Source organism: Arachis hypogaea, chromosome 13 (assembly GCF_003086295.3).
Source record: "Arachis hypogaea cultivar Tifrunner chromosome 13, arahy.Tifrunner.gnm2.J5K5, whole genome shotgun sequence".
NCBI lineage: Eukaryota > Viridiplantae > Streptophyta > Magnoliopsida > Fabales > Fabaceae > Arachis > Arachis hypogaea.
Window position 1 is genome coordinate 120,087,186 of NC_092048.1, and position 11,890 is coordinate 120,099,075.

Consider the following 11,890-nt stretch of genomic DNA (forward strand, 5'->3'; position numbering starts at 1 on the left):
GACTCTTTGGTAGAAGAGATCAACATGGCCGAGAGTCTCGAATCAGAGTTGGAAGACATCTTTAAAGATGTTCAGCCTGATTTGGAGGATTCAGAGGACATGAAAGAGCCTCTGAACTTTCTTCTGAAAGAGGAAAAACCTCCTAAACCCGAGCTCAAGCCATTACCACCATCCTTAAAGTATGCGTTTCTGGGAGAAGGTGACACTTTTCCAGTGATCATAAGCTCTGCTTTAAATTCACAGGAAGAGGAGGCACTTATTCAAGTGCTAAGGACACACAAGACAGCTCTTGGGTGGTCCATAGGTGACCTTAAGGGCATAAGCCCAGCTAGATGCATGCACAAAATCTTATTGGAGGAAAATGCCAAACCAGTGGTGCAACCACAGAGGCGGCTAAATCCAGCCATGAAAGAAGTGGTGCAGAAAGAGGTCACCAAATTACTGGAGGCTGGGATTATTTATCCTATTTCTGATAGCCCCTGGGTGAGCCCTGTTCAAGTCGTCCCAAAAAAGGGAGGCATGACAGTGATTCATAATGAAAAAAATGAACTGGTTCCTACAAGAATAGTTACGGGGTGGCGCATGTGTATTGACTACAGAAGACTCAATACAGCCACCAGAAAGGATCATTTTCCTTTGCCATTCATAGACCAGATGCTAGAAAGACTAGCAGGTCATGATTATTACTGCTTTTTGGATGGCTACTCAGGCTATAACCAGATTGCAGTAGATCCCCAAGATCAAGAGAAAACAGCATTCACATGTCCATCCGGAGTGTTTGCTTATAGAAGGATGCCATTTGGGCTATGTAATGCGCCTGCAACCTTCCAGAGATGCATGCTCTCTATTTTCTCTGATATGGTGGAAAAATTTCTGGAAGTCTTCATGGATGACTTCTCAGTATATGGAGACTCATTCAGCTCCTGTCTTGATCACCTGAAACTTGTTCTGAAAAGATGCCAAGAGACCAACCTAGTTTTAAACTGGGAAAAGTGTCACTTCATGGTGACTGAAGGAATTTTTTTTGGGCATAAAATCTCAAACAAGGGAATAGAGGTGGATCAAGCAAAAATAGAGGTAATTGAAAAATTACTACCACCTGCCAATGTTAAGGCAATCAGAAGCTTTCTGGGGCTTGCAGGATTCTATAGGAGGTTTATAAAAGATTTTTCAAAAATCGCAAAATCTCTAAGCAATCTGCTAGCTGCTGACACGCCATTTGTGTTTGACACAGAGTGCCTGAAGGCGTTTGAAACGCTGAAAGCTAAGCTGGTCACAGCACCAGTCATTTCTGCACCAGACTGGACGTTACCATTTGAGCTAATGTGTGATGCCAGTGATCATGCCATTGGTGCAGTATTGGGACAGAGGCACGACAAGCTTCTGCATGTCATTTATTATGCCAGTCGCGTTCTAAATGATGCCCAGAAAAATTACACAACCACAGAAAAAGAATTACTTGCAGTGGTTTACGCCATTGACAAGTTCAGATCATACTTAGTAGGATCAAAAGTGATTGTGTATACTGACCATGCTGCTCTTAAATATCTACTCACAAAGCAGGATTCAAAACCCAGGCTCATCAGAGGGGTATTGCTTCTGCAAGAGTTTGATATAGAAATAAGAGACAGAAAAGGGACAGAGAACCAGGTGGCTGATCATCTGTCCCGGATAGAGCCAGTGGAAGGGACGTCCCTCCCCTTTCTTGAGATCTCTGAGACGTTTCCTGATGAGCATTTATTCGCCATTCAGGAAGCACCATGGTTTGTCGATATTGCAAACTATAAAGCTGCAAGGTTCATACCCAAGGAGTACAACAGGATACAAAAGAAGAAATTAATTACTGATGCAAAGTACTACTTGTGGGATGAACCTTATCTCTTTAAGAGATGTGCAGACGGAATTATCCGTAGGTGTGTACCTAGAGAAGAAGCACAGAGGATCCTGTGGCATTGCCACGGATCTCAACATGGAGGCCATTTCGGAGGTGAGCGAACAGCCACCAAGGTCCTCCAATGTGGCTTCTATTGGCCCACACTCTATAAAGATTCCCGAGAGTTTGTACGTAATTGTGACAGTTGCCAAAGAGCTGGTAATCTGCCTCATGGTTACACCATGCCTCAACAAAGAATCTTGGAAATTGAGTTGTTTGACGTATGGGGAATTGACTTCATGGGACCTTTCCCACCATCATACTCAAACACTTATATTCTGGTGGCAGTTGACTATGTATCAAAATGGGTTGAGGCTATTGCCACACCCACCAATGATACTAAAACAGTGCTGAAGTTCCTCCAGAAACATATCTTTAGCAGGTTTGGTGTCCCTAGAATACTAATCAGTGATGGGGGCACTCACTTCTGCAATAAACAGCTTTACTCTGCCATGGTTCGGTATGGAATTCGCCACAAGGTGGCCACTCCATATCATCCACAAACCAATGGGCAAGCTGAAGTCTCTAACAGAGAATTAAAGAGAATCCTGGAACGGACAGTAAATACCCGTAGAAAGGATTGGGCACGGAGCTTGGATGATGCTCTGTGGGCTTACAGAACAGCATTCAAGACCTCTATAGGGACCTCTCCATACCAACTCGTGTATGGTAAGGCATGTCACCTGCCCGTGGAACTGGAACATAAAGCCTACTGGGCGACCAGATTCCTAAACTTTGATGCCAAATTAGCAGGAGAAAAACGATTGCTCCAGCTAAATGAGCTAGAGGAATTCAGATTCACAGCTTTCGAAAATGCCAAGCTTTATAAAGAAAAATCAAAAAAATGGCATGACAGAAAGCTGTCATCTAGAATCTTTGAACCAGGACAGAAGGTCCTGTTGTTTAACTCTAGACTCAGGCTATTCCCCGGGAAACTGAAATCCCGGTGGAGGGGACCATACGTGATTACAAGTGTATCACCATATGGTTATGTGGAGCTTCAAGATATTGATTCTGATAAGAAGTTCATTGTCAATGGACAGAGAATCAAGCATTATCTTGAAGGCAACATTGAGCAAGAATGCTCAAGGCTGAAGCTAGATTAAAAGCTCAGCAAGGTCCAGCTAAAGACAATAAAGAAGCGCTTGCTGGGAGGCAACCCAGCCATGGGGCAACAATCCTCTAAGCATTTTGCCCTATTTCTATTTTTTCTTATTTGTTTTGGCAACAAGGTAAATAATCATTTACAGAAGACCTCGGCACACAAAACAGAGAAAAAGAGCTCACTGGCAAGAAAATGCCAGTAAAAATATATTTTGGGCGTTCAACGCCCAAAATGGGCATCCACTGGGCGTTAAACGCCAGTAATGGTAGCAATCTGGGCGTTCAACGCCAGAAAGGGGCACCCACTGGGCGTTGAACGCCAGTAATGGCAGCAGCTGGGCGTTGAACGCCCAGGAGAGCAGCATTTGGGCGCTGAACGCCCAAAACAGGCAGTGTTTGGGCGTTCAAACGCCAGGACAGCAGGGAGGAGCCAAATTCATTTTTCCACACGTATTTCCATTTTAATTTCAAATTTTATGTTTCAATGCAAGATTTTTACATGAACATGTTAAGAACCCTGATTTCTAAAATCCTTAATTTCTAAAAATCCCTCTTTCCAAATTCAATCCAAACTCTTTTCAAAACTTTTCTGAAAACAAATCTATCTTTTTCACTCAAAAATCTTTTCAACTAATCCATATCTTTTTCAAATCTCCATATTATCTTTTTCAAAATTCAGATTTATCTTTTTCAAAAATCTATCATATCTTTTCAAAATTAAACTATATCTTCTATCTCATCTTTTTCAACTCAATCTTTTTATCTTATCTTTTCCAATTTTTCGAAAGCCCACCCCCCTCCCTTTAAATTTGGGTTTGGCCTCCCTCCTCCTCCATCAACAATTGCACCTAGCCCTCCTTCTATCCCTCTCCTTTCTTTTCTTTTGCTTGAGGACAAGCAAACCTCTAAGTTTGGTGTGTTTATCCGAGATCACTAAGATCATGGCTCCTAAAGGAAAACAATCCACTCCAAGAGGCAAGAAAGAGAGCGTTCCAAAACCACTTTGGAATCAAGGGAAGTTCTTATCTAAAGAACATTCAGACCATTATCTTAAAGTAATGGGTCTGGGATCAGTGATCCCGGAAGTTAGATTCGATCTAAAAGAAGATGAATATCCGGAGATCCAGGAGCAAATTCGAATCAGGAACTGGGAAGTCCTATCTAATCCTGAAACGAAAGTTGGAAGGAACATGGTCCAGGAGTTCTATGCTAATATGTGGCCGACTGACAAGCAAAAACTATCTGGAACTGCCTTCTATGAATTTCGGACCATGGTCAGAGGGAAGATTGTTCATACCACCCCTGACAAGATCAGAGAGATCTTAAAGCTACCTTAGCTAAAGGATGATCCAGACTCCTTCAACAGGAGGATGATGAGAGCAGACATTGACCTGGATAAGATTCTAGAGGACATATGTATCCCTGGAACCAGGTGGACCACCAACACAAAGGGTGTCCCAAATCAACTCAAGAGAGAGGATCTCAAACCAGTCGCCAGAGGATGGCTGGACTTCATTGGGCGTTCTCTGTTGCCTAGTAGCAACCGTTCTGAAGTCACAGTTAAAAGAGCAGTGATGATCCATTGCATCATGATGGGAAAGGAAGTGGAGGTTCATCAGCTGATTTCAACTGAACTCTACAAGATTGCTAACAAAAATTCAAAAGAGGCCAGGTTGTCTTATCCAAACGTGATTTCTCTGCTCTGCAAGGACGCTGGAGTAAGGAAGGGAATTGAAGCGCCAAAAGTCTTCTCTTGTAGGACCAAGCACCCCAAGGATCAGAGGAACCCCCGTTTCCCCAGAATAAAGGTTGTTAATTTCCAATTTCTGCCTTAACTCTGTGACAGTGTCCTTATAGAAGTTTACCTTAGGAGTCATATAGTAGTAATTAGTATCTATTTTGATTTTATCTCTAATTAAGATATAGTTTATTTTTCTCATCATCAGCAAACATGAATAAAGTAGTAGATCTTTTGAATAAGAGGCAATAAAATTTCGAGTTTTAATAAGAGAAATTCTAATTAGTTAAATGTGGTGGCAATGCTTTCTGTCTTCTGAATGAATGCTTGAACAGTGCATATGTCTTTTGAATTTGTTGTTTAAGACTGTTAAATATGTTGGTTCTTGAAAGAATGATGAACATGAGACATGTTATTGATAATCTGAAAAATCATAAAAATGATTCTTGAAGCAAGAAAAAGCAGCAAAGAACAAAGCTTGTAGAAAAAAAAAGAGAGAGAAAAAGCAAGCAGAAAAAGCCAATAACCCTTAAAACCAAAAGGCAAGGGTAAATGAAAAGGATCCCAAGGCTTTGAGCATCAGTGGATAGGAGGGCCTAAAGGACTAAAATCCTGGTCTAAGCGGCTAAACCAAGCTGTCCCTAACCATGTGCTTGTGGCGTGAAGGTGTCAAGTGAAAACTTGAGACTGAGCGGTTAAAGTCAAGGTCCAAAGCAAAAAGAAGAGTGTGCTTAAGAACTCTGGACACCTCTAATTGGGAACTTTAGCAAAGCTGAGTCACAATCTGAAAAGGTTCACCCAGTTATGTGTCTGTGGCATTTATGTATCCGGTGGTAATACTGGAAAACAAGGTGCTTAGGGCCACGGCCAAGACTCATAAAGAAGCTGTGTTCAAGAATCATCATACTGAACTAAGAGAATCAATAACACTATCTGAATTCTAAGTTCCTATAGATGCCAATCACTCTGAGCTTCAATGGATAAAGTGAGATGCCAAAACTGTTCAGAAGCAAAAAGCTACTAGTCCCGTTCATCTAATTAGAATCTGAGCTTCAATCAAAAAAACTCTGAGATATTATTGCTTCTCAACCTATTAGTCTTCTATTTTATTTGTCTGGTTACTTGAGGACAAGCAACAGTTTAAGTTTGGTGTTGTGATGAGCGGATATTTTATACGCTTTTTGGGGTTAATTTCATATAGTTTTAAGTATGTTCTAGTTAGTTTTTAGTCTATTTTCATTAGTTTTTAGGAAAAATTCATATTTCTGGACTTTACTATGAGTTGTGTGTTTTTCTGTAATTTCAGGTACTTTTCTGACTGAAATTGAAGGAGCTGAGCAAAAATCTGATTCAGGCTGAAAAAGGACTGCTGATGCTGTTGGATTCTGACCTCCCTACACTCAAAGTGGATTTTCTGGAGCTACAGAACTCGAAATGGCATGCTTCCAATTGCGTTGGAAAGTATACATCCAGGGCTTTCCAGCAATATATAATAGTCCATACTTTGCACAAGGATAGACGACGTAAACCGGCGTTCAACGCCAGTTCTCTGCCCAATTCTGGTGTCCAGCGCCAGAAAAGGATCAAAAGCTGGAGTTGAACGCCCAAACTGGCATAAAAACTGGCGTTCAACTCCACAAATGGCCTCTGCACGTGAATTACTTAAGTCCCAGCCCAGCACACACCAAGTGGGCCCCAGAAGTGGATCTCTGCATCATCCATCATAGTTTACTCATTTTTTGTAAACCTAGGCTACTAGTTTAATATTTAAACAACTTTTAGAGACTTATTTGGTACCTCATGACATTTTTAGATCTAAACTTTGTATTCTCTGACGGCATGAGTCTCTAAACCCCATTGTTGGGGGTGAGAAGCTCTGCTGTGTCTCGATGAATTAATGCAAGTATTTCTGTTTTCCATTCAAACATGCTTGTTCCTATCTAAGATGTTCATTCACGCTTAACTGTGATGAAGGTGATGATCCGTGACATTCATCACCTTCCTCAAATCATGAACGTGTGCCTGACAACCACCTCCGTTCTATATACGATTGAATGAGTATCTCTTAGATTCCTTAATCAGAATCTCCGTGGTATAAGCTAGAACTGATGGCGGCATTCATGAGAATCCGGAAAGTCTAAACCTTGTCTGTGGTATTCCGAGTAGGATTCAAGGATTGAATGACTGTGACGAGCTTCAAACTCCTGAAGGCTGGGCGTTAGTGACAGACGCAAAAGGATAGTAAATCCTATTCCAACCGGATCGAGAACCAACCGGTGATTAGCCGTGCTGTGACAGAGCGCGTGAGCGTAGTTTTCACTGGAAGGATGGAAGGTAGCCATTGACAACGGTGATCCACCAACACACAGCTTGCCATAGGAGGACGTGCGTGCGTGAACAAGAAGACAGAGGAAAGCAGAGATTCAGAACACAAAGCATCTCCAAAACTCCAACATATTCTCCATTACTGCATAACAAGTAACCTTTAATCCATGCTCTATTGTTTATTTGCAATTTAACTGATAAACATAATTGACTTCCTGACTAAGATTTACAAGATAACCATAGATTGCTTCAAACCAACAATCTCCGTGGGATTCGACCCTTACTCACGTGAGGTATTACTTGGACGACCCAGTGCACTTGCTGGTCAGTGGTACGAGTTGTGAAAAGTGTGATTCATAATTCGTGCACCACTTAGTAAAATTAGGAGGGAAAGTATGGCTAACTAGATAATTAGCTACAGGTGCATACCAAGGAACTACTTCAGATACTGCGTGCAAGCTATCAAATGGAAAAGCATCGTTGATAGGAGTGGAGTCATCCTTAATGTGCTCAAGGCAACTCAAGTGGTCTGCCACTAAATTCTGGTTACCACTCCTATCCTTAATTTCTAAATCAAATTCTTGCAGCAACAGTATCCAACGTATCAACCTTGGTTTGGACTCTTTTTTAGCTAATAAATATTTAAGAGCTGCATGGTCTGAGTACACTACCACCTTAGTACCAAGTAAATAGGCTCAGAATTTATCCAAAGTAAAAAGTATAAGCAATTACGAAAGGATCCTTACCTTCGCGCTGAGCCAGCGCCACTCCTACTGCATGGTTGGAGGCATCACGCATAATATCAGAAGGCTGGCTCCAGTTTGGTCCTCTCACAATCGGAGCTTGAGTCAAGGCGATTTTTAGCTTATCAAATGCTTGCATGCAATCCTCACTGAACTCGAACTCAACATCTTTCTGCAGTAGTCTAGATAAAGACAATGCTACCTTACTGAAGTCCTTGATAAATCTCCGTAGAAACCTGCATGGCCAAGGAATGAACGGACTTCCCTTACAGAGGAGGGGTAAAGTAAACTAGAAATGACATCTACTTTTGCTGGATCTACAGAAATACTAGTATTAGAGACATGTCCTAGAACAATCCCTTGTTTTACCATAAAATGACACTTTTCAAAATTCAATACAAGGTTTGAGCTAACACACCTGTCTAATACTCTAGCTAAACTATCCAAGCAAAGGTTAAAGGAATCACCATATACACTAAAATCATCCATAAAAACTTCCATACAGCTCTCGATAAGATCTGAAAAGATACTCATCATGCATCTTTGGAAAGTAGCCGGTGCATTACATAAGCCAAAAGGCATCCTTTTGTATGCATACGTTCCAAAGGGACATGTAAAAGTAGTCTTCTCCTGATTTTCAGGAGCTATATGAATTTAAAAATAGCCTGTATAACCATCTAAAAAGAAGTATTGTGATTTACCTGACAGGCGATCAAGTATCTGATCAATAAATGGCAAGGGGTAATGATCCTTGCGAGTAGCTTGGTTGAGAAGCCTGTAATCAATGCAAACTCTCCATGAATTCTGCACTCTAGTTGTCAAGATCTCTCCATGCTCATTCTTTACTGTTGTGACTCCAGACTTCTTGGGCACCACTTGTACTAGAGTGACCCATTCACTGTCTGAGATGGGGTAGATGATGTCTGCTTCAGGTAGCCTGGTCACTTCTTTCTTGACAACTTCTAAGATGGTGGGATTCAGTCTTCTTTGGGGTTGATGGACAGGTCTTGCTCCCTCTTCTAAGAATATTCTATGCTCACAAACTTGAGGGCTGATGCCTACTATATCCGCCAAGCTCCACCCAATTGCTTTCTTGTGTCTTTTCAGCACACTGAGCAGCTGCTCCTCCTGTTTGGAAGTGAGTTCCATTGCAATGATAACTAGGAGCTTCTGATTATCCTCAAGGTAAGCATACTTGAGGTGGGGTGGAAGGGGCTTTAATTCCAATATCTGCTCATGGCTGGGCTCTGGATCATCTGGAGCTGGTGATAATGGCAAAGTGTCCTTATTGTGTTCAGAGGGTGTCCCCACACTTGGACCTTGCTCCATGTGCCTCTCTTCTACTTCTTCTTGGTGAACTGCAGGTACAGTTTCATCAATGATGTCGCACTGGAAGATGGAATGATCTTCTGGAGGGTGCTTCATAGCTTCATTCAAATTGAAACTCACTGCTCTGCCATCTATCTCAAAGGAGTAAGTTCCTGAGAAGACATCCAGCTTGAACATTGAAGTCTTTAGGAATGGCCTTCCAAGCAGGATTGATGATGGTCTTCCTGAGTCATTAGGGGGCATTTCCAAGATATAGAAGTCAATGGAAAATGTGAGCCCCTTAATGCTTACCAGCACGTCTTTAGCAATTCCAACCACAGTGATGATGCTTTTATATGCTAAAACAAAACGAGCTGCCGACCTTTTTAAGGGAGGGAGCCTCAAACAACATATATAGACAATGGCATAATACTCACACACGCTCCTAAATCACACATGCAATCAGAAAATATTACACCTCCCCAATGGTACAGTTAACCATGCATGGGCCTGGATCACTACATTTTTAAGGTATACCTTCCATTAAAGCAGATATAGAACTACCTAAAGGAATAGTTTCTAATTCATTAATTTTATATTTATGTATGCATAAATCCTTCAGAAACTTTGCATATTTAAGTACTTGTTGAATAACATAAAAAAGGGGAACAGTTACCTCAACCTTTTTGAAGATTTATACCATTTTGGGATCAAGTTCCATCTGCCTCCTGGACTTTCGTGCAAGGTGTGAAAATGGAACAGGAATGGCGCCACTTGCAGCTTCTGCATCCCTTAGTGCTCCATTCCTTGGCTGTGCTACTTCTTCTTCAACCATTTCTTGTACTTCCTCTTCTTCTTCAGCATCTTCCACTTCAACTATGTCTTCAACTGGGGGTTGTTCTTGTGGGCTTGGCTCCTCCTGATTCCTCTCTTACAATGTGGTTCCAGACCTCAAAGTTATGGCATTGATGCCACCCTTGGGGTTGGATAAGGTTCAGAAGGAATTCCATTGGAGCTTGAAGGCTGATTATTGGAAGTATTCATTGATCCAATCTGTGAGGCAAGAGCTTGTACAGCAGAGGTCAGACCATTCAAGGTAGAGCTAAGTGTGTTCCATGGACTTTTGTCTTTGCTCAATAGACTGAAGCATTTCTTCATGAGAAGAAGAAGAAGGGTAAGTGATCTGAGGGGCCTGTTGTTGGTTGTTCTGAGGTGCTTGGGACTGCCTTAAGTGAGGTGCTTTGTAAGGCTGGTTTTGATTTTGCTGTCTGTTGTTGTTATTCTACCTCTGATTTCTATTGTTATCTCTACCTCCTCTATTGTAGTTGTCCCTCCAACCTTGGTTGGAATTATCCCTCCATCCCTGGTTGGAATGGTCTCTCCATCCCTGGTTGGAGTTGTCTTGCCAACCTTGGTTGTAGTTTCCACCTTGGTTATAATTGCTGCCTTGTTGATTGTACCCTTGATTCGGGCGGTCATAGAAATTGTGAGTAGCTGCCAAGGTGTTATCTTCTTGTTGGAGCTGCGGACACTCGTCAGTGTAATGAGTGAATCAGCACATATTCCGCATACTCTTTGAGGAACCAACTGTTGACTTTGTTGTGGTGGGGGAGGCTGAGGTTGTTGTTGATTCAGCTGCATCTGCTTCAGTAGGTTGGTCATCTCACATATAGCTTGTGTGAAAGCAGTAGTCTCACTACTAGAGAAAACCTCTGCAACAGCCTTGGGGTGGTTGTTCCTGTGCCTGTGATTCCGAGTGGACTCAGCTAGGTCGCTGATTAGTTACCACGTTTCATCTGTGGTCTTATACTTTTTCAGGGAACCATTACTTGCACCATCTAATGTAGTCTTATCCTGAGGCTTCATGCCTTGAGTGAAGTAGCTAATCAACACTAACTTGTCAATCATGTGATGGGGGCATGCATCCAGAAGATTCTTGAAGTGCTCCCAATATTCATAAAGAGTCTCTGATTCACCTTGAATAATGCAAGAGATCTCTTTTCTCAGTCTATTTGTAACTTTAGCTGGAAAGTATTTTTCCAGGAATTCTCTCCTGAGCGTATCCCAGTTAGTGACGGTCGCTTCAGGTTAAGTGTAGTACCACTCCCTCACCTTTCCCTCAAGGGAAAACGGGAAGGCGGTTAGCAAAATAGAAGTTTCATCTGCACCATGACGCCTAACAGTAGAACAGGCTGTTTGAAAATCCCTTAGGTGCTTGATAGGCTCCTGAGCAGGTAAGCCATGAAACTTGGGCATCAAGTTGATTAATGCAGTCTTCAGTTCAAAATCTGCAGCCAAATATGGATGATGCACTTGATACGGTTGCAAAGTAAAGTCTGGGGCTCCAGCCTCCTAGAGAGTGATCCTCCTGGGTGCCGCCATATTACCTGCACGTAAATCAACCGAATTAGTATTAGAGGAGCTTGTTTCTCCCTCAGATGGTGGTTCAGATTCGCCTTCAGAAGAGACTGGTGAATTGATAACAACCACTTCACCACCCTCAAAGGCTAACCGACGCCGAGCTCGCCTAATACGTGAAAGAGTTCTTTCAATTTCAGGATCAAATGCGGCTAAACTCGGATCAGGTAGTGAACGCGTCATTCAATGAGAGAAACATATAGCTCATGGTAATAAAATAAAATAAAATACGTGAAAATTAAAAATATGTACACAAACTAATAATTTAGCACACAATTGTAACTCCCCGGCAATGGCACCAAAAATTGATGGAAGGGCGAA

The 11,890-nt window shown here is 42.0% G+C and overlaps 1 non-coding gene across 1 annotated transcript; it reads left to right on the top strand.

Annotated features, from left to right (window-relative positions):
• The first annotated feature begins 11,053 nt into the window (after positions 1–11,053).
• LOC112739210 (small nucleolar RNA R71) lies at positions 11,054–11,161 on the top strand. The gene has a single exon (XR_003170148.1). It is a non-coding gene; the product is annotated as a small nucleolar RNA R71 (small nucleolar RNA).
• The last annotated feature ends 729 nt before the right edge of the window (positions 11,162–11,890 follow it).